Source organism: Rhineura floridana, chromosome 12 (assembly GCF_030035675.1).
Source record: "Rhineura floridana isolate rRhiFlo1 chromosome 12, rRhiFlo1.hap2, whole genome shotgun sequence".
Taxonomy (NCBI): Eukaryota; Metazoa; Chordata; class Lepidosauria; order Squamata; family Rhineuridae; genus Rhineura; species Rhineura floridana.
This window is the reverse complement of record NC_084491.1, coordinates 4,729,967-4,749,770: the sequence shown is the minus strand read 5'-3', so window position 1 is coordinate 4,749,770 and position 19,804 is coordinate 4,729,967. Positions and strand designations below refer to the sequence as shown.

General features: G+C 46.0%; 1 protein-coding gene and 1 long non-coding RNA gene across 2 annotated transcripts in view; one reads left to right on the top strand and one right to left on the bottom strand.

The window, feature by feature from the left end:
* Positions 1 to 1,122: 1,122 nt before the first annotated feature.
* LOC133368584 (uncharacterized) lies at positions 1,123 to 1,703 on the bottom strand. Its single transcript, XR_009758699.1, has 2 exons — positions 1,575 to 1,703; positions 1,123 to 1,388 (listed from the first exon to the last, which is right to left on the bottom strand). It is a non-coding gene; the product is annotated as an uncharacterized LOC133368584 (long non-coding RNA).
* A 127-nt stretch (positions 1,704 to 1,830) lies between these two features.
* The window catches only part of LOC133368824 (hexokinase-2-like), a 78,645-nt gene continuing 60,671 nt past the window's right edge, over positions 1,831 to 19,804 (top strand). Inside the window, exon 1 of the mRNA XM_061593527.1 lies at positions 1,831 to 1,851. The gene's annotated coding sequence lies outside the window, so the exon portion shown is untranslated. The remainder of the gene's footprint in view (positions 1,852 to 19,804) is intronic.

Genomic DNA, 19,804 nt, shown 5'->3' with positions numbered 1-19,804 from the left:
GTTCTCACCGTGCCCACCCAGATTTATTTATTTATTTTCTTTATTATTTTATTTGTATCCCACCTTTCCTCCCAGCAGGAGTCCGGGGTGGCAGAGTTCGGCACTCCCAGGCTGTTGCTGTTTTCAGGTGGGATCCAATCACATACCAGCAAATTCTTGTCACACAATTAAAATTGATTCAGTGCTCTTGTGCAACAAACATGCTTCTCCAAAAGATCAGAGTTGTTGTGATAAGGAAAGTGACAGGAACATTCACTGGAGAGTGTGGGATGGCCCTTGCTTTGATCCACCATTTAACCTCCCTGCAATCAAATCAAACTGAATGCTCAATAAACAGGTTGTGTGGAAGCGATTTGACTTTATTTAATAGCTGGCCTGCAGTGATCTTTGACGTTCAACAGTGTGTAATGGTAAGAATTGAGTCCTTATCTGATAACAGAAATAGCCAATCATTCTAGCTTCAGGTGTAACTCAGCTTGTTCCAGCTTGGTTCCTGTTCAGGTCAACAAAGGCTAGGGAAGTGTAAATGCCAGTCACATTATTATGTTTATTTGCATATGTAAGAAGTGTAAGAAGAATATAATTGCAACAATTTTCAGGCATTCAGTCTTCACAGATTAGAATCAGAGTCATGGGAGGGGAAGAGTGGGTCCTTGATCACTGGTCCTGACCCCCACCCCCAGCGGTGAGCTGGCCGCATGCATGTAGGCTCCCCATGCAATTTAGAATCCTGATTGTGCCGGGTTCTAAATTGTGCCGGGAACCAAATGTGCAGAGTAGGCTTCCTGCTTCAGACCTCTGTTGACAAGGGATATGGCAGCAGACAGTGACCACCTGTGGCATGTAGTGCCTTGAAAAGGGCTATTGTCTCCCAGCCTTAACACTAATTTCTAAATAGGTAATAATTTTTGAAATAGAGATTTTTAAATAGTGAGCCATTTATACATGTTTAGAATTAACCAGTTCAACCAGCCTTTCCCCCATCCTTGGCCTGATGCCCTCCAGTCGTTTTGGATTATGACTCCCCTCAGCCAGCATGGCTGTATGATGCTGTTGCTGACAGGAGCATGGCTGTGCTGCCTGAGGGTGATGGGAGTTGTAGTCCGAAGCATCTGGTGGGTACCAAGTTCTTCTAAGCTAACACAGCACAGCCATGCTATATGTTTGAATATCCAAAGCTGCTTCTGTCAAGTCAGACTGATGGTCCATCTTATCCAGTTCTGTCATCTCTGACTGGCAGCAGCTCTACAGGGTCCCAGGCAGAGAGAGGTCTTCTTCAGCTTCCTGAGATGTTTTTTAACTGGAGGAGTGGGAGATTGGACCTCCCTGGTACCCTTTGCATGCATGTGCTCCACCACTGAGCTCTTCTTCCTCCCATAGTTCCAGCCCTGCAGAAGAAATGCGATGTTACTCACATGTCACTCACTCCTGCGTGCAAAACACCAGGTTTACCCTGGAGCAGAGCAGGGCTGCAAGCAAATTCCCAGCCCCCCAAAGATTCTGTGTTTTGAAAAACACAGATACTCCTTTTGATAATGAAGAAATGAATTATTTCTTTCTTTGCTCATCCTCACTCAGCTCTGGGATTAAACAGCTTCCTGCTACAATCTCATCATATTTCTCTCCTTCAAGCACAACCAGTGACCTCAGCCTTGCTGTTGCTGGACCTCCCTCCGTGAGTCTCACGCATGCTGGAGCACTCCCTCTCCACACCCACTCAGTCCTTCCTGAACAGGTCCTTAAAGAAGGAATTCCAGAGCAGGCAGCACATTGTTCTAAGCTGCTTCCGCAAGACTGAAAGTGATGGCTGGCAGGTGCCTTGATGCCAAGGACTGGGAAATCTTTCATCAGGTAAGGGCATCTTCTTTTCAGTTCTAACCATCTGTCCAAAACTTTCCTGGCAGGAGAAAGGAAAAACAAGCTGGCCTTCTTCAGTTTTTCACATCCCACTCGCAAAATAAAGTATGTTCAATAGGAATGCACCTCAGTAGGCATGTAATGCTCAGTTTTCTGGAGCAAACAGGCAGTTCACCTTGTCAGATGAACTTGGTGAAATCATTTCCCCAGGTTTGAGGAAATTCTTGTTGTGAGGTGCATGAAGGTATTTTTTGAAAGAGAGAGAGAGAGAGAGAGAGAGAGAGAGAGAGAGAGAGAGAGAGAGAGAGAGAGAGAGAGAGGCTGGCCATCAGTGTAAAATGCTATCATTCTTACCTAGTCGTGTTTCTTCGTTGCTTTGAGGATATATAATTCTGAAAAGTTCAAGATGAACAGAGTTCACCCTGTTCCATGGTAAAAGTTCAGTAGATGTATCTTCTCTCTCCCCCCCCCCCCCGCCCGGACTTCTGATTCCTCCTCAGCTATGTAAGAAGAAAACACTGTAAGAAATATGCATGTAGAGAAGGGCTTTCATTTTGCAATAGGAAAAATAAAATCCAGATATGAAATGCAAATGTATCAGTCTGCCTTGCCCAGGATGCTTCAAGAGATATCCTGTGTGTTGAAAATAGTGTTTAGTCATTTATGATTCTGTTGACCTGCCAGAGTAACAGGAACTGATAAATCTGAGTTGTATAGATAACTGAAGAGAGCCAGTGTGGTGTAGTGGTTAAGGTGTTGAACTACGACCTGGGAGACCAGGGTTCGAATCCCCACACAGCCATGAAGTGCACTGGGTGACCTTGGGCCAGTCACTACCTCTCAGCCTCGGAGGAAGGCAATGGTAAACCCCCTCTGAATACCGCTTACCATGAAATCCTATTCATAGGGTCGCCATAAGTTGGGATCGACTTGAAGGCAGTCCATTTCAATAGATAGTTGAAGAGGGAAGCAGAGAATAGTTTTTTAAGAGGGATGAATGTGATTGAGGAGAGACGTTGCTTCCTGTTGGACATGTGCAATTTTTTTAAAAAAAGAACCACAGACACACACACAAAATTGCCCAGTTTTTTACCAGAAGTGAAAGGGTGGTGAAGAGAACTATATTTTGCTCTCTGGAAAAAAAGTTATCAAATCTCTTGAAGCCTGAGGAGTTTCTGCTGTATTATGATGATCATGATGATGATGAAGATGATGATGTATGAGAACCAGCCCCTCATACTATTAGATCTAGGGGTAAACAAGTAAACAGAAGAATAAAGCTGGGAAGGGGGAACCTATGGCCTTCCAAAAGGTGTTGGACTCCAACTCTCATCTCCCCTGGCCATTGGCCATGCTGGAGTCCAGTAACATCTGAAGGGCATCAGGTAACCTCATCCTTGGAGTAAAGGCATGAGGTGGGTGTAGGGCCTCAGGGAAGAGGACTTGGAGAGGCATCTCCTGTTAGCAGAACCTGGGTGTCAGAGCCCTTATATTTTGTAGATGGATTTTGGTTCACTGAAATTGTTCTTGCTTGATTCTGATTGAGGCTGCTGCCCTTAGTTTTATGCTGCAGACAGGTGTCACACTGGAAACCTTGCAGCTGTAGCTGAGCAATTTGGCATTTTGGACTTTTCTTAAAGAAGTGTGTAAGTTATGTAAGTTTCAGAACAGCTGTTCTACCATAAGCACGGTTGTTTAAAAGAAACATGTAGTTGTGTCAGGGGGGAAAGAAAACTCCTGTTTATTATGGATCAGACAGGATTGTATTAAATACGACTCTAGTATACATTTGTTGGTTTCTGGGGAGGAAATAACATGTTATTCCTTTAAAGAAATGATTGTAAAAGAAAAAAACAGTTCAGAATTACAGGCAGAAAGATGTCTTCGTATTAATCAGCTTTAATTGGAAGATGGATTGGTTAATTAATTAATACATATGTAAAAGGTGGACTTGAAATGGGAGCTGTTCCCATGAAAGAAGGATCAGGGCTAATTGCATTGGTGCGTTTTATTTAACTCTATTATAGCAAAGTATTGAAGAGGATTTGCCAAAGAATGTATTAATTGCCTCTGTGTTAATTAACTGAATCTACGTTAAATTGTTTCAAAATGTTATCTTTACTGAGATACAGTAATATTTGTTTTAACAAATATTAAAATATTTTAACAAATGTTAAAAGCAAGTTAATCAACTAAACACACTTGTCCCAATGGGCAGAGTGAGCTTTAATGCACATAAATGTGATTTGGCCAGTGCTGAAAACTTTCAGAGTGTGGGCTTCTCTGCTTCAGCCAGAGAGTAAATGGCTACAGTTAAATGATGTATTTTTTATGTGGGTGTATTCAGGGTTCGCCCTACTGTTGAGCAGAGGTCTTCTGTATCTTTACAAGTTGTGCAGGGGGAAGGGAGAATTCCACCTTGTGGTTTTTCCCATTACAGAGTTGCAAGAACACCTGCACTTGGCTGACTTTCTCTTCTCCTAAAGTTACAGGATCAGTCTCAGGCCAGGAGCCTGGCAACCCTAGGTGTGTGGCAGGGGGTGGGGGAGGAGGCCACATTTTTCAATCTCTCCTTACCTAAAGTCCCCCTTGAAACCAGCCTTCCCCATCATGGTTCCTGAAGAACATAGGAAGAGCCTGGCTGATGGCTCAAACCAAAGACCCATCTAGTACAGTATCCTGTTCTCGCACAGTCCAACAGGATGCCTCAGTCGGAAGCTAGCACGCAGGACCAGAGTGCCACAGCAATACTCTCCTCCCTTGTGATTCCCAGGAACTGGTATTCAGAGGTATACTGCCTCCTCCAGCACGTTCCAGATGTTTTGGACTACAACTCCTATCAACCCCCAGCCAGCATGGCCATGTGATGCTAGGACTCATGGGAATCGTAGTCTGAAACATCTGGAGGGCATTAGGTTGCCGAAGGCTGTTCTCAGCTGAAAATGGGCAGAGCAGAGAGGGGTCTGGGTAAGAACCTGATGTGCTGGCTTTCTACATGCTACAAGTCTATGTGTCGGACTGCTCAAAAACAAACTATCTCACCTATGGCCTTTACCACATCAGGACCCAACATCTTCATTCTGCTAAACCTATGCGATGCAAACCCAATCTTGTCTAACTACAGTTCAGTATTGCATTGGTGTCCAAGGGCAGCTTCTCATGTTATGTTTCAAAGACAGAAACATTATGCAAATATTACAGCAAGATGACAATGATTCTTACACATACTCCCATGAACTTGGAGACCTGGGGCTCATCTAGAGGGGAGCATTTCTTCATAGCAAATACACTGCATTTACCTTCATTATAGGTTTGCACTGTCTGCATTTCCTGCTCAATGTTAGCTGTCAGTCGGTTTTTCCCATTCACAGAAGTAGGCGTTCCTCTGGGAAGAATTAATCTTGTTGTTTCCTTGTGGCCCAACTCTCTAATTATACATTTCTACTCCCTCTGGTTGCTAGGTGACTGAGCATGCTCAGTCTGTTCTACCAGCTGTAGTAGGGGCCTTTAAAAAAACCTGGAAATGTGAATATCTGTGTTTTCCCTGCCTGTGGTTGGTAGGATACAGCTGAAATACAAATCTTTGTCTGAGCAGTGTTATGCTTTTGCACACAAGTTAGGGGGAAAAGAAAATAATGGCACCTTTTGCAGCAACATAAAAAAGGCCAGCAGAATGGAGGACAGCAACTGGAAGTTGCTTATCAGCCAACAAGAAACAAAATGAAAGAAGGGAGGAGGAGATAGTGGGTGTGGAGAAGAGAACGATTGACATACCCACCTAAAAACAGTAAAGCAAAGTGCCTACATGATGGAGGGAAGCAAAGCTGATACGTATTTTCCTCCCCTTTTCATATTATTAGTGGATTGGGTTAGTAGGATTTCAGGGAGGAAACTTCGTGATAGCTTCTGTTTGCCAGTAACAACATATGAATCATGCAAATTTAAAGGAGATGTGAGTAACACAAAACACACAGTAAACCACCGTGTAGATGAGCCCCTGGTCCCTGAACTGCTGTCCAGGTTTCTCTTATCTTTTAGCCTGGAGGCATACAGTAGTTTTTCGGTGAATTGAAGGGGGCCTGATGGAGCCATCATTGCCTGTGGGGTGTACATATGTTTGCTCTGGGCCATTACTGTTTTTCATCAAACTGGTTTTGCTAGGTGTTATAGTAGTCTGAAAACCAGCAAACCCTGATAGGCCAGAGATGCTAGTCAGATGTATGTGCATGCCAGAAGCAAAAATGCCCTCTATTACACCGATACTGACTATCTTAAGAACTATATTCTGCTTTCTGGCCTCTGCTAAGCTACATGAATAATTCTCATACTGTGTAGTTATTTAAATATTTTTGTCCCATTAGTTTGAACATAAGATATCCAAGTGAAACATTAAAACCAACAGTAATAAAATATTTCAAACCTACAGTTAAAAAGGGACCATTAGGCATGATACAATAGAGATGATTATTCCCATATATGGGAGGAGCAAAGTTTTAACCTGGAACCTAACTGCTAATAGTGCTGGTGCCTTGTAAATTGTTCTGGGGAGGGAGATCCACAGCTGGGGTGCCCCCACAAAAAAGTCTCTCTCTCTGCTCTCATCACAAGTGGGGCATCCAGGGTAGAGTCATCAGAACCATACGGCAGGCAGATTCTTATGGGATCAGGCCACCCGTCATATATCATGGTTGGTCTCAGGTTGTTTAGGAAAAACTAGCACCTTGGATTGGGCCTGGAAACAAACTGCAGATCTTTTAGCTCTGGTGAAATATACACAATTCTGCTTGTCCCAGTTAATGTTTCTCTAGGAGGGCCGCAGCTGATGCACCATCTGAAGTTGGTGAAAGGAGTGATGGACATTTCTGCAAAGTCTGTATTTAATATTTATTTTATTTATTTATTTATTTATTTATTAAATTTATATACCGCCCGACTAGCAATAGCTCTCTGGGCGGTGAACATAAAATACAATAGGATAAAAATACAATAAATAACACAATATAATACAGCATAATACAATCCAAATCAGTGCAGTAACATCTTTAAATTTTGATCAATTTAGATTAAAATGCTTCGGAGAATAAGAAGGTTTTAACCTGGCGCCGAAAGGAAAGCAGAGTCGGCGCCAGGCGTACTTTCTCGGGGAGACTATTCCATAGTTCGGGCGCCACCACTGAGAAGGCCCTAGATCTTGTCATCACCCTCCGGGCATCCCTATGAGTTGGAACCCGGAGGAGGGCTTTCGTAGCAGAGCGTAGTGTACGGGCTGGTTCATATCGGAAGAGGCGTTCCGCAAGGTAACGTGGTCCTGCACCGTATAAGGCTTTATAGGTTAATACCAACACTTTGAATTTAGCCCGGAAACATATTGGCAACCAGTGTAAGCGGGCCAGAACAGGTGTTATATGCTCGGACCGCTTAGTTCTTGTTAGCAGTCTGGCTGCCGCATTTTGCACTAGCTGTAGCTTCCGAACTGTCTTCAAAGGTAGCCCTACGTAGATCGCATTGCAGTAATCCAAACGCGAGGTTACCAGAGCATGTACCACTGATGTAAGGTCCTCTTTACTCAAATAGGGACGTAGCTGGGCTACCAACCGAAGTTGGTAGAATGCATTCCTTGCCACCGAGGCTACTTGAGCCTCAAGTGAGAGGGAAGAGTCTAGGAAGACTCCCAGACTATGAACCCGCTCCTTTAGGGGGAGTGTAACCCCGTCCAGGACAGGGTATATATCCACCATCCGATCAGAGAACCCGTCCACCAACAGCATCTCAGTCTTGTCTGGATTGAGCTTCAGTTTGTTAACTCTCATCCAGTCCATTGTCGTGGCCAGGCAACGGTTCAGTACATCGACAGCCTCACCTGAAGAAGATGAAAAGGAGAAGTAGAGCTGCGTGTCATCAGCATACTGATGGCAACGCAGTGCAAAGCTCTGGATGACCGCACCCAACGGTTTCATGTAGATATTAAAAAGCATGGGAGACAGAACTGACCCCTGCGGGACCCCATATTGGAGAACCCACGGTGTCAAGCAATGTTCCCCAAGCACTACCTTCTGGAGACGACCCGCCAAGTAGGAGCGGAACCACTGCCAAGCAGTACCTCCAACTCCCAACTCCCCGAGCCTCTCCAGAAGGATACCATGGTCAATGGTATCAAAAGCCGCAGAGAGATCAAGGAGTTTATTTAATAGTACTCCCAAGCTGCAGATCTTGGCCCCATCTGCACTATACATTTAAAGCACTATGATACTACTTTTAACAATCATGGCTTCCCCAAAGAATCCTGGGAACTGTAGTTTAAGGGTGCTGAGAGTTGTTAAGATGTTCCATTCCTCTCATAGAGCTACAGTTCCAGAGTTTCCTGGGAAGAGGGATTGATTGTTAAACCATTGTTCAGGAAGGGGTGCAGCCCCACCCAGAAGCCTCCTTCTTTTTGACATGCCAGGTTTTTATAAGCACGTAGTTTGTTATCAGTGGTGAACTTGCATCCCGCAGGGTTGCCAGGTTCCTGGCCTGAGACTGATCCTGTATCTTTAGGAGAAGAGGAAGTCAGCCAAGTGCAGGTGTTCTTGCAACCCTGTAATGGGAAAAACCACAAGGTGGAATTCTCCCTTCCCCCTGCACAACTTTTAAAGATACAGAAGACCTCTGGAAGGCTGGGCCTGGCAACCAACACAGCGGTGTTGTGTGACAATAAAGGCATACACACTTGCAACAGCATCTTAAAATGCAAAATGTCTTTACTGGGTTGAAGGAAAGTATAAATACTGAAGTCTGATTATTTGAGTAGACACCACAGAAGTGGGCCTTGCTTGTTGCACTTTATCCAGCTGTTTGTCAAATTAGCATATCTATCTCTTCCACAGCTCCTGCCTTTTTAAGGGTGCTGAGCAGGATATTGTGACATAGGAAACTGCCCTATATTGAGTCAGACCATGAATCCATCTGGCTCAGTATTGATTACTCGGACTGGCAGGGGCTGTCCAGGGTTTCAGGCGGGAGCTTTTCCCAACCCTACCTAGAATGTTTTTGCAGAGCTTGGCAAAGTTACTTTTTTTAACTACAACTCCCATCAGTCCCAGCCAGCATGGCCACTGGATTGGACTGATGGGAGTCGTAGTTCAAAAAAGTAACTTTTCCAAGCTCTAGTTTTGGGTACTGAACCTCCAAGGCAAATGCTCTACCACTGAGCTACAGCTGTTCCTGGACCCATGTTAATAAGTGGTGTGTGTGTGTGTTGTAGTGTTGGCTCCAGGCTTTGGAGGGCCCTTGGGAAAAACATCCTCAGTAGCCTCACCCTGGGTGAGTCTATCACCTTGTTGCAGCAGATCCAGGGGTCTCTGGTCTGTGGACCCCCTGCTGGCCTGAGGGCCCTTAGCAGATGCCCCACCATGCTGACCTTTGACGCCAGCCCTGATGTGTTGGGTTGTGTCTGCCATCCAGACTTGCCACTTGATTGCCTTGGGTCCTTGCTCAATGTACTCTGTCTGCAAGGAACTTACACAATTTGGCTTCCCTTGTTGAAAAGTGTTGGTTTCAACATGCTACAACAAATCATTTTGAAAGGACCTAATATTGCACTAGGCCCGGTTAGGCAGGGGCATCTTACATGTGTCACGCGTTACAGAGGACAATCCTCTATTTAAAGGGCTGTCCTGTCCAAGTCCGGTTTAAAGATGGAAAGCCACTACAAGGAAGAACAGGGGCTTTGAGGTTGCCCATCAACAGTGAGCACCTGGGCAGCAGACTGAGGCCATCTAGTCATAGTCTCCCTCATCATGGTGAGATGTATAAAATTATGTATAAAATTATGCATGGCATTGAGAAAGTGGATAGAGAAAAGTTCTTCTCCCTCTCTCATAATACTAGAACTCATGGACATTCAAAGAAGCTGAATGTTGGAAGATTCAGGACAGACAAAAGGAAGTACTTCTTTACTCAGCGCATAGTTAAACTATGGAATTTGCTCCCACAAGATGCAGTAATGGCCACCAGCTTGGACGGCTTTAAAAGAAGATTAGACAAATTCATGGAGGACAGGGCTATCAATGGCTACTAGCCATGATGGCTGTGCTCTGCCACCCTAGTCAGAGGCAGCATGCTTCTGAAAACCAGTTGCCGGAAGCCTCAGGAGGGGAGAGTGTTCTTGCACTTGGGTCCTGCTTGCGGGCTTCCCCCAGGCATCTGGTTGGCCACTGTGAGAACAGGATGCTGGACTAGATGGGCCACTGGCCTGATCCAGCAGGCTCTTCTTATGTTCTTATGTTCTTAATATATATATATAGTAATTATTTCTAAATTTCCATATATTTACACACACATTAAAAATGTAAATGTACTGCCTTCAAATTGATTCTGACTTATGGCGACCCTATGAAAAGGGTTTTCATGAGGCTGAAAGGCAGTGACTGGCCCAAGGTCACCCAGTGAGCTTCATGGCTATGTGGGGATTCGAACCTGTAGTCCAACACCTTAACCACTACGCCACACTGGCAAATATGCCTCCTCTTTTATCCTCTTCTGTTTTGACTATGCATAAGTGGTCACTCTTTACACTATATGATGCTTTTGATGTGCACAGTACTTTATGAAGTACAAGAGGACAAGTCCCTGCCCTGAGGTGCTTACAATGTAGCAATACAGCATTTGACACAGGAGAGACTACAGAAAAAAAGAGGAATAGATAAACAGAGGAAGATGTGTTTTGAAATTATTATTTCAGTTGCATGTGTATCTAAGTTTGGTTACAGTAGGTGATGGAGATCTAAGGGTGGTGTGCCACAGACTGAATGGAAACGATGGGTTTTGAAGGAAGTAAGGGATGTGGTCTTATAGAAGCATTCTGGGAGGCAGTTCCAGGCACATGTAGCAGCAAGGAAGAAAGGGCAGTGTCATTTCAAGGAACAGGAGACCTTCAGATGGCTGCGTGTGGTGGAGCTGGAAGAATAACAATCACAGGCACAGGCAGGGGCATATTGGGACATAAGAGCAGAGAGATAAGCAGTTCAAGGCTATAAGGGGTGCTGGAGGTACATAAAGGCCAGGAAACCAGTGTAGAATGGGGTATCTTGTGGTCAGAGAGACGAGAGAGGTGAATGATTTTGTCAGCAGAGTGGTGGACAGAAGTGGGGACTGATATAAGACTATTGAGGTGGCTGTTGAATTGTCTTTGTTTGCAGTTTTCTATTTATTATTTGACAAACTGTTATGTTGGCTGCTATTCTGACACTATGAGTTGAATGTTGTTGCTATTAGCTTCCTTGGATTTCCTATGGGGGAAAACAAGCGGGTTGTAAATATTCATAGAATCATAGAATCGCAGAGTTGGAAGGGGTCTATAAGGCCATTGAGTCCAACCCCCTGCTCAGTGCAGGAATCCAAGTTAAAGCATACCCAACAGGTGACTGTCCAGCTGCCTCTTGAAGGCCTCCAGTGTTGGAGAGCCCACCACCTCCCCAGGTCATTGGTTCCATTGTCGTACCTCTCTAACAGGATGTTTTTCCTGATGTTCAGTTGAAATCTGGCTTCCTGTAGCTTGAGCCCATTATTCTGTGTCCTGCATTCTGGGACGACCGAGAAGAGATCCTGGCCCTCCTCTGTGTGGCAACCTTTGAAGTACTTGAAGAGTACTTGAATATCTCCCCTCAGTCTTCTCTTCTCCAGGCAAAACATGCCCAGTTCTTTCCGTCTCTCCTTGTAGGGCTTTGTTTCCAGCCCCCTGATCATCCTTGTTGCCCTCCTCTGAACCCGTTCCAGTTTGTCTGCATCCTTCTCAAAGTGCGGTGTCAAATGAAAATGAGACAACAGAAGACACAGAACAGAAGCCCAAGAAATGTCCAGGACGGCAGAGACTTTTACACCAAGAGGGCAGAGAAGAAGGCCATATTTTTCCAGTGCTGGAGTGGGAGAAGCAATATGACTCAGTGATGAGCTGGATTTGGGGGATGGGAGAGGAAAGAAGGAGGGAAGGCAGCATCCAGCAAGCCAGAGTGGATGGCGACTTTCTTACAGGATAAGGGGATGAATGAGTAGATAAGGGCTTGAGAGGGAAGATGAGAATTTTAATGTTAGACTCAAACTTAGATTAGCCTTCCCCAACCTATTGCCCTTCAAATGTTTTGGCCTTCCCCTCCTATCAGTCCCAGCAGGTGTGGTCATGTTCCCATCAGCCCCTGGGTCATACAGCTGTGCTGGCTGAGGCTGATGGGAGTTGTAGTCCAAAGCATCTGGAGGGCACCAGGATGGGGAAGGATGCTGTTGGCCATTGGATCTGGCAGTGAGGAGGTCATCATAGGGAGGAGAGTGTCAAGAGAAGAGGGAGAGGGAAGGGGGAGAAGCAAACAGCAAAATCCAGGGATTTGGAGGCGAAGGGTAGAAGGGCAATTGGGTAGTATTTGGAGAGGGAGGAGGAGTCAAGGGATTGCTTTCCCCTCCTCCCCTCCGCAGAAGAGCAGCAGGGGTCTCTGTGAACGTGGCAGCGAAGGAGCCCAAGGAGAGAAGGGAGCTGAAGAGGTTGTGGAGAGGAGGCGTAAGGGTAGGAGATCTGGACAGGCAACCAGGCCCATTAGTCAGGATAGGATCCAGGGGGCCCATGGGCGGGCTAGAGAAGGACAAGAGGCTAGCTCAGCCCCACAATACTTCAGGCAAAACTGAATGACCACAACAACACCAAAAAAGTGTTTATGCAATCTAACCCCATCAGGTGGGTTAGTAAATATACCAGCCAAGTATTTTTCCCATCCGGGAGCCCTTGTAAATCAATTTGGTGAATTGCTGGGCTGTCATATTAATCTCCTGGATTCTTCTCTGCAGAAACCCAGTCTGAGTCCAGCTCTAGGATATCAGTTTGGAAAGTTCTTTTTTAATATAGCAACTATCAACAGCCAGTCCCTACACAAATTATATTGACAGATGGATATATTATGAATGACATTGTATCCTTTGGTCTGTGCTTTATATGTTCTGCTTGCAATGAGAACTACCCTCTGGATGAAGAAGCGAGCTTTTGCCAACTCTTGTGACAAACATGATTTGGCAGCAGAAGAGGAAAGAGAGAAATGAGCAACACAGATAAGAGGAAAGGAGGCTGTTCTTCCAAATCTGCACTTCACTGAATTTTATGATGGTACAGCTCGAGGATGTGGACAAAGTGCTTGGACAGGTGCGGGTGACCACTTCTGCTCTGGATCCTTGCCCCTCGTGGCTAATAAAAGCTAGCAGAAATGGAACAGCCGGCTGGGCCAAGGAGGTGATTAATGCCTCTTTACGAGAGGGAGTGGTCCCACTCTGCCTAAAGCAGGCAGTGGTGAGACCGCTCCTAAAAAAACCCTCCTTGGACCCCGACAATCTTGACAACTATAGACCGGTAGCAAATGTTCCTTTTCTGGGCAAGGTCCTAGAGTGTGTGGTCGTTCGCCAGCTCTAGGCTCTTTTGGATGAAGCTGATTATCTGGATCCATTTCAATCGGGCTTTCGGCCCGGGTTTGGTACAGAAACGGCCTTGGTTGCCCTGTATGATGACCTCTATCGGGAGAAGGACAGAGGGAGTGTAACTCTGTTGGTTCTCCTTGATCTCTCAGCAGCTTTTGATACCATCGACCATGGTATCCTTCTGGGGCGACTTGCAGATTTAGGAGTTGGAGGCACTGCTTGGCAGTGGCTGTGCTCCTACCTCAATAACCGTCTCCAGAAGGTGGTGCTTGGGGAGCATTACTCGAGGCCCTGGGTACTCCAATATGGGGTCCCGCAGGGCTCAGTTCTGTCCCCCATGCTCTTTAATATCTATATGAAGCTGCTGGGCGAGGTCATTAGGAGTTTTGGAGTGCGTTTTCAGCAATATGCTGATGATACGCAGCTCTATTTCTCCTTTTCATCTTCTTCAGGTGAGGCTGTTAATGTACTAAACCGCTGCCTGGTCGCGATAATGGTCTGGATGAGAGCTAATAAACTGAGACTCAATCCTGACAAGACTGAGATGCTGCTGGTGCGGGGGCCCTCTGCCCAGATGGTTGATGTCCGACCTGCCCTAGATGGGGTTACACTCCCCCTAAAGGAGCAGGTCTGTAGTTTGGGGGTCTTATTACATCCGCTCCTGTCTCTGGAGGCTCAGGTAGCCTCAGTGGCATGGAATGCGTTCTACCAGTTTCGGCTGGTAGCCCAACTACGACCCTATCTGGACAGGGAGAACCTTGCCTCAGTTATCCATGCTCTGGTAACCTCTAGATTGGACTACAGTAATGCACTCTACGTAGGGTTACCTTTGAAGACGGTTCGGAAACTTCAGCTGGTGCAGAATGCTGCGGCCAGGGTTCTTACTCGGACTAAAAGATCTGATCATATAACACCCGTTCTGGCCCAACTGCACTGGCTACCAATACGTTTCCGGGCCAGATTCAAAGTGTTGGTTCTTACCTATAAAGCCCTTAACGGCACCGGACTGCAATACCTGATGGAACGCCTCTCCCACTATGAACCTACCCGTTCGCTGTGCTCGACGTCGAAGGCCTTTCTCCGGGTTCCAACTCACAAGGAGGCCCGGAGAGCAATAACGAGATCTAGGGCCTTCTCGGTGGTGGCCCCCGAATTATGGAATGCCCTCCCTGATGAGATACGCCTGGCGCCTTCTTTGATATCTTTTCGGCACCAGGTAAAGACCTACCTCTTTGCCCAGGCATTTTGATCTTAGTTTTAATTTTAATTTTATAGTTAATTAATTGTAATCTCTATTAATTCTGTCTTAATCTGTTTTTAATGTGTTTTTATACCTATATGTTGTAATCCACATTCGCTGGTTTTAAATGTGGTTTTATTCTGTTGTACACCGCCCTGAGAGCCTGTTGCTAAAGGGCGGTTTAAAAGTGCAATAAATAAATAAATAAAAATAAAACAAAACAAAAAGGATTCATAAAAATGTGACAGTAAATTCCAAAACTACATTATATTAAGAAAAATTGCTTACAGAAATGCATATTTTGAGAGACATGTGCAAAAACTGAAATGCAGAAGAATATTTGTACTGAGTTTCTTAGCAGAGCTGCAAGTTGATGCAGAAAGGAGGCAAACTGAACTGAACTTTGGAAACATGAAAGGAAGAAAAAATGAAACGGACAATTTTGTTCATCCCTGTTCCTCCTGAGACTCCTTGCTCTTTCTCAGGGCGGAGGCAAGTCCCCAGAACATTTCCTACCGCCATACTGGTCCTTTCCCAGGTGGTGCTGTGGAAAGGAGCAAGGGGGGAGGGCAGGGACCATGCTGAGAAATGGCAGAAAAGCACTCCTCCCCCTTTCAAACCCTCACTCTCCTCTCCAGCAAGGAAGCCTTGGCTGGACTTGACATTTCTGAATGTGCGCATGAGCTTCTCTGTTCCACCATCACCAACTCTCTGCCCCCCATGATATTCTACCTTTATAAGAACATAAGAACATAAGAAGAGCCTGCTGGATCAGGCCATCTAGTCCAGCATCCTGTTCTCACAGTGGCCAACCAGGTGCCTGGGGGAAGCCCGCAAGCAGGACCCGAGTGCAAGAACACTCTCCCCTCCTGAGGCTTCCGGCAACTGGTTTTCAGAAGCATGCTGCCTCTGACTAGGGTGGCACAGCACAGCCATCACGGCTAGTAGCCATTGATAGCCCTGTCCTCCATGAATTTGTCTAATCTTCCTTAAAGCCGTCCAAGCTGGTGGCCATTACTGCATCTTGTGGGAGCAAATTCCATAGTTTAACTATGCGCTGAGTAAAGAAGTACTTCCTTTTGTCTGTCCTGAATCTTCCAACATTCAGCTTCTTTGAATGCCCACGAGTTCTAGTATTATGAGAGAGGGAGAAGAACTTTTCTCTATCCACTTTCTCAATGCCATGCATAATTTTATACACTTCTATCATGTCTCCTCTGACCCGCCTTTTCTCTAAACGAAAAAGCCCCAAATGCTGCAACCTTTCCTCGTAAGGGAGTCGCTCCATCCCCTTGATCATTCTGGTTGCCCTCTTCTGAACCTTTTCCAAGTCTATAATATCCTTTTTGAGATGAGGCAACCAGAACTGTACACAGTATTCCAAATGCGGCCGCACCATAGATTTATACAACGGCATTATGATATCGGCTGTTTTATTTTCAATACCTTTCCTAATTATCGCTAGCATGGAATTTGCCTTTTTCACAGCTGCCGCACACTGGGTCGACATTTTCATCGTGCTGTCCACTACAACCCCGAGGTCTCTCTCCTGGTCGGTCACCAGACCCCATGGTTCAGACCCCATGAGCGTATATGCGAAATGAAGATTTTTTGCTCCAATATGCATAATTTTACACTTGTTTATATTGAATTGCATTTGCCATTTTTCTGCCCATTCACTCAGTTTGGAGAGATCTTTTTGGAGCTCTTCGCAATCCCTTTTTGTTTTAACAACCCTGAACAATTTAGTGTCGTCAGCAAACTTGGCCACTTCACTGCTCACTCCTAATTCTAGGTCATTAATGAACAAGTTGAAAAGTACATGTCCCAATACCGATCCTTGAGGGACTCCACTTTCTACAGCCCTCCATTGGGAGAACTGTCCGTTTATTCCTACTCTCTGTTTTCTGCTTCTTAACCAATTCCTTATCCACAAGAGGACCTCTCCTCTTATTCCATGACTGCTAAGCTTCCTCAGAAGTCTTTGGTGAGGTACCTTGTCAAACGCTTTTTGAAAGTCTAAGTACACTATGTCCACTGGATCACCTCTATCTATATGCTTGTTGACACTCTCAAAGAATTCTAATAGGTTACTGAGACAGGACTTTCCCTTTGACATGTTATGATGCAGCCGCAGGTAACCTGAGCCCAGTGGCTCCTTCTCCATTGCAATGTGTCCTCAGCACAGAGGAATCTCCAGCAGAGAAATGGTGATTCTGTGTGTACATGTGCACACCTCTCTTTCCCCGCTCTCTTTTCCCTCTGAAATCCCTCACCAAGCTGCTTCTCTGGAGATCCTGGTAGTGGCAGGGTAAAAACAGGCTGTGTGTGTGTGTGTATTTCAGTGGAAGAGTGGCTACCATAGGCAGTCCTTCTACTGTGTTTCTGCCTTGCAAATTGCTCCCTCCCAAGGAGGATGCTTTTGCAGCACTATGCGTGGCTGAATTGTAATGCCTAAGACAGGCCCTTAATGTCTAGGGAAGATTGAGTTGTGTTCAGTCCGAGACTGAAGAACAGAGTGCAGTGGCGGGTGGAAGTCACTGGAGGAGCTGAAAAGGGGGAGGGGCTAGTAGCACTAAGGCCCCTACACCTTTTCCTTGTTGTGCCACTGTGGCAGCTTGCAAACTGGGGGACCAGTCGGCCTGAGCTCACCCCCCCTCAGATTACCAGAAATCTGATATAAGGATCCAGTAGGGGCCCCTCTGGCTTGATATAGCTGCCTATCGCTGTCTCTTGCCTGACTCCTCTGCAGTTTCTGTTGTTTGAAACCATGCAGCGATGCAGCTGCAGAATCTTTGGTTCTGGACTTAATGGTCCTATTGCGCGATGTGTTTGGGCATATTACTTCATTTGTGAAGCACTGAGATCACACTTCTCTCTGCCCCCCTGCCCCTGGAACAATTCCACACTCACATTTTCACAGTAGTCTCACATTTTTGAAAACTCACTTAAATCTTACCAAATTGTCACTACAGGAATAAAATGGAGTTGCTGTCATACAATCATAGCATCATAGAGTTGGAAGGGACCTTTAAGGGCATTGAGTCCAACCCTGTGCTCAATGCAGAGATCCAAATTAAAGCATATCAGACAGGGGGCTGTCCAGCTGCCTCCTGAAGGCCTCCAGTGTTGGAGAAACCACCATCTCCCTAGGTCATCAGTTCCATTGTTGTACCGTTCAGCGGAAATTTGGCTTCCTGTAACTTGAGTCCATTATTCCATGTCCTGCACTCTGGGATGATCGAGGAGAGATTTCAGTCCAGTTGTCAGCTCTTCACTGAGACAGCAGTGTTGGTGGGGGTGCAGGCAGGGCTGGAGATTCCTTGGTAATTGCCAGGCCGTAAGTCCTCAGCCGGCAGCTTGGCTATAAATCTGCCAGGCTAGCAAGGAGGAAGCAAGATAAGGGCAGAGGCCGTTCAAAGCTTGCGTGCCAAGCCAGAAATCCAGAAGAGACGTCAGTGAAGGTCCGGGTCTAGTTTGCCGAGAGATTAGTCCAAGTCAAGGTTCAGGGAATAGGAAGACACACAGTGGTCACGCCTGATGTTGTAGTCAGCAACAAGCTGAAGCCAATGTTTGACTTTTAAGGAGCAGGTTTGTCAGCAGGTGTGAGCCCTCAGCGTTTTGGCCTTAAGTGGACAGGCCTGCCCCTCTTCTGCCTGACCTTCTGTTGTCTACATTCCGCAGGTGAGGGGGGAGTAACCTGTTCCCTGTCTGCGTCTGGCTGAAGGGCTTCAGCTGTGTCTGGGGTGCTCTGCAGCTGAGGGGGAGGAGATGGGTTCTCAGGAGTTTCCTCCATTTCTCCTTCTGGGTCTGCTGCTTCTGGGTCTGCTGCTGTTACTCCTGAGTCATCCTCGTCTGATGAGTCCTGTGACGGGGCCATGACACCAGTGTTCCAGCCTATCAAGATCAATTTGAATTTTGTTTCTGTTCTCCAGGGTATTAGCTGTCCCTGCCAATTTTGTATCATCTGCAAATTGGATAAGCATTCCCTGCATCTCCTCATCCAAGCCATTAATAAAAATCTTGAAGAGCACTAGGCTCAAGACCGAGCCCTGGGGTTCCTCGCTTGTTAGCTCCCCCCGGTTTGAGAAGGAACCATTGATAAGCACTCTTTGAGTACAATTCTGTCGCCTACTGTGGATCCACCTGACAGTTGTTCCATCCAGCCCACATTTAGCTAGTTTGCTAATCAGAATATCATGGGGCACTTTGTTAAAAGCTTTGCTGAAGTCAGGATATATTATGTCCACAGAATTCCCACAGTCTACCAGGGAGACTACCTGTCCTGATTTATTTATTTATTTGATTTATATCCTGCCCTTCCTCCCAGCAGGAGCCCAGGGCGGCATGGTGCTAAACATATTTATTTGCATCATTTTGTTGTAGAAAAGGATAATGTATTGAGTAAAAATAATAAAATGAGACTCTTTAACCAAGCCTATGCCTGGCTGGCCACCCTCTCAACTATATATTTTTTGAAAAAGAAGAAGAGGCAAGAAGCAATGCTGTGGCAACCAGCATCTGCCCTCATGGTCTCCAGTATGCCCATGACAGCTCAAGTGCTGGTGCTGGGCCTGTCTGCTGATGCCGCCAATGTCTTATGCTCTCTCAGGGGTCATTGCCCCCCCCACAACACACTCTGACCACTTTTCCAGAGACAGTAGGTTAGTGACTGGCACAAGGCCCAGCCATTCAACATTGTCCTGCTGCCAGAAAGGGGAGAAACTCTATGGCTGACACAAGGGTTGAGCAGTCAGTTCTGTGCAAAAGCTGGAAAAACAGGCTCCTTCTTAGCCCAGCGTGGGCGTGGAGATGGTGAGGGTTCTTTCACAGCTGGATCAATGCTGATGTTGTGTACATCTGGGTGCACGCTTATGTAAGGCCCTGTCCTCTCAGCCTCTCTCCCATCTGCAACAAGGGATATAATGATATTAGCCTACCTTACAAGGCTCTTGTAAGAGTTGTTGAGATGAATGCATATGAACACTCTAAAGTGCTATAAATGCAAAATCGTAATAGCAGGAACATAGTCAAGTCAGACTATTTGTTCTTCTAGATTCTAGCTGGCTATTAACTACCCCTACTGTGATTGGGAGAAGCTCTTCAGGGTCTCGGCCTTTTACCTGATCCTTTGAACTGAAAATGCCATGTCTGAATGCAAAGTGTGTGCTCTGCCGCTGAGCAGCAATTCTAGTTGCAGTTATTCTTGATCTTGCACGCCTGCATCAGTGCAGACCTGCTCTTTCTATGAAGGTGACTCAGCCCCACTTGTGTGCC